Source organism: Chelonoidis abingdonii, chromosome 2 (genome assembly GCF_003597395.2).
Source record: "Chelonoidis abingdonii isolate Lonesome George chromosome 2, CheloAbing_2.0, whole genome shotgun sequence".
NCBI lineage: Eukaryota > Metazoa > Chordata > Testudines > Testudinidae > Chelonoidis > Chelonoidis abingdonii.
Window position 1 is genome coordinate 238,730,063 of NC_133770.1, and position 3,075 is coordinate 238,733,137.

Sequence of the window (3,075 nt, forward strand, 5' to 3'; positions counted from 1 at the left end):
TTCTGTTCTCTGCTCCTGTACTAATCTTAAATGTTTATTTTTTCTCCCTTCTTATCATACAGCTTGTGTCTGTCAGCCTTTTATACGTATCAAGCTTCTCTCAGACTCTTCTTGGTATATGCTGAATCAAGGCCAAGCTCTTTAGTTCCTCTCATCCATCCTAGCCCGTTTCTCCATCTCTCTGCTCTTTTGAGTTTGGCTCCATCTTTTATTGTTCTCATATCTCATTCATCCGAGTGATTTGCTCCCTGTCGGTCCTCATTCCTCCGTGCCCCTCGCCCGTACTTTTTCTGTGCCTCTTTTCGCTTCGCTTTGCTTTTTGTCCTCACCTATGTTTCGGCTGCCGCGCCGTTCTGCCCCCGATGCGTTCCATGCTTTCTCCCCCCTCCGAGCCCTCTCATTTCTCCGTCGCCTCTATTGTGCCGACATCCTGTGTCTTCCAGCCGCAGGCCTGGCTCTTCTGAGTCCGGTAGCGCACGGCCCCATTGAACTGTCTTATGTCATCTATTAACGGACATATACAGAACAACTCTCCACACATCGGGAATCCCCTAGCCCTCCTCTCCACAATTCTTACCCATGGTGACCGACTGCCACAGTATTCCAATGATGTCTCACCAGCTGCTAATTTTAACCTATAATGGCTACTAACACCCTCACTTATCTTTGAAATACCGTCGCCTGTTGCATCTAAAACTTGCCTTCAGTTTTTATGCCATATCACATTGGCGGCTCATAGTCATCCTGTAATCAACCAATACTCCAAGGTCCTTCTCCTCCTCTGTTGCTTCCAACTGATGTGTCCCCAGTTTATAACTAAAATTCTTATTATTAATCCCTAAATGCATGACCTTGCACTTTTCACTATTTAAATTTCATCCTATTACTATTACTCCAGTTTACAAGGTCATCCAGATCTTCCTAACCCTAACCGTAACCCTAACCCTAACCCTCACGAGGAAAGTTTTCGGGCTTATGTGGTGGACCCTTCAATACAATAAGATCTCTTTTCTTTATATCTAGGTACTTCCAAGAGGCTAGGTCATTACTGCACAACTCTTCTTTGTCATTCCCATCTACAGCAGCAGGACTAGTCGATTGCACCAGTTTCTCAGTTATAGCAGTGTTACCGCTGTGTTCTCCATTGCCTGTCCAAACAGGTTGGATTTCATTCTCTTCCTCCGCAAGAACCATAACATTGTTTTCTGAATGTGGTAATATTTTGGATTCCTCACAGACCGCCTTTTCTTTTTCTCTTACAACGCCACTTTCACTTCCTGCCTCTGAAGAACATTGAATGTCAGCATCGCTCAACTCAGTCAACTGACTTGACTTGGATTGTGCCTGAAGAAATTTGTGAAGAGTTATGTTTCTCTTTTCTTCTTGCTTCTGTCTAGCTTTCTTCTGCTTTCTCTCCTCAAATCCTGAAAGATATGTATGTTTCATGTTTCTAACCCGTACGATCATTGACTATGCGATGATACCCTCAAACAAATTAATTCCCTTGGTATCTTTCATTTTGTTAGGTAGTGTGACGCTGTATCCCATAATGCTTTATGGGAATATGACATATCTGGAATATGATCTACTGAATCTATCTATGCTACATATGCTATATAACATAACTATATAAAGATTATGATCTACTGAATCTATTAATCCTATCTGCATGCATGTATCATTTTTGTATTTGGAGTTATAAATATTGGCTGTGTACTGGCTTGATTTCTAAATAACCTTAGTAGAGCATTTGGTCAGTTCCTGGAGAAAGGAATGTTGAAGTAAAGTACCTTATCAAGAGACACTTAAAGGACAATGAATCTTGGAATGCTCCAATCCACATTAGAAGTCTACTTGAGGATGTTCAAGGTAGCATGTAAACAATGGATGCTACCACTAAAAACTGTGAGTCATACATGGATACGTGACTTGTCCAGGTAACTCCGATAGTCCATCTTGGAGCTGGACTGTGCATAGGAGTAAGGGGATGGGGGTCTCCACCCCCAAGAAAAAGTCTATTTAAACCTGTCGGGGAGAAGAAGACCACCTCTGTGATTTGATCAGACAGCCTGAGGCACCTTTATTGATTATACACTTGTGCACAAGCGGAGGCCAGCGTATGCCCTAGCAAGGGTTAAGCTGACCTGCCTGTTACAAATGTTATTGAGCTTATAAAGGTTAAAACCGCAAAACGTCACACATAAATACAGCCTTATTTGGAATACAAATTGCTAATGCTGCAAAACATGACTATAAATATTACCTATGGACATATTTGCATTAGCAAGCAACTTTCACACATTTTCCTTATTGTCCTGTTAAGTCTTTGCCATCAAGTCTGCGTTTGACCGTTTTAGCCTTCTATAGTCCCACAGCAGAGTCATGCTGTTATACTTAACTAGATCTCCTGTTTCCCCTTAATCCAATCTAGTTCCTCTTTTGGGCCCGACTGCATTTTCTGCCTTGCATTCCCTTGTATACAGTAAAAAGCATAAGTTAAGCTTAAATTATTTTGCTCAAAGCCTAGGCCTACAGATAGATGGGGGGGGGTGAATTTTCCTATCAAAAACCTGGAGACCCTCCATGGGTCTGACTGGCTAAGAGAGAGCCTCCCTCCTCCATACCCAGGATATTGAATGAAATATGCCCAAGGATACTTAAAGAACTGAACGGGACAGTGTTGAAGGGCTGTGAGGATTCTGGACCCAGGCTAAACGCGGATGTCATGTCTGTAAAGTGAGAGTCATATCTGAACTGGTTAATTGGCTTCTTATCTGTATTCAAATTGCGATAGAACGCTCAATTTTGCTGATTTCACTAATACTTGGTAAACCAGGGCCGTGATTCTATTGTTCCTATCTCGCTTACTACGTTGCGAGTGAGCACATTCTTATAGTATGCTAATTTCTGGTATTTACCCAATCACCCACCTTATCGAGTGAGTAACTACCATGCGGCCCTATCATATATACGTCTGGGGGACAAAAGTTCCGTGTCCTCTCAGTCTATCGATTGTTATTAGAGTACAGACAATTTGTTGCCTTAACCCACGCATAAGCTTTAAAGTGGTTAAAA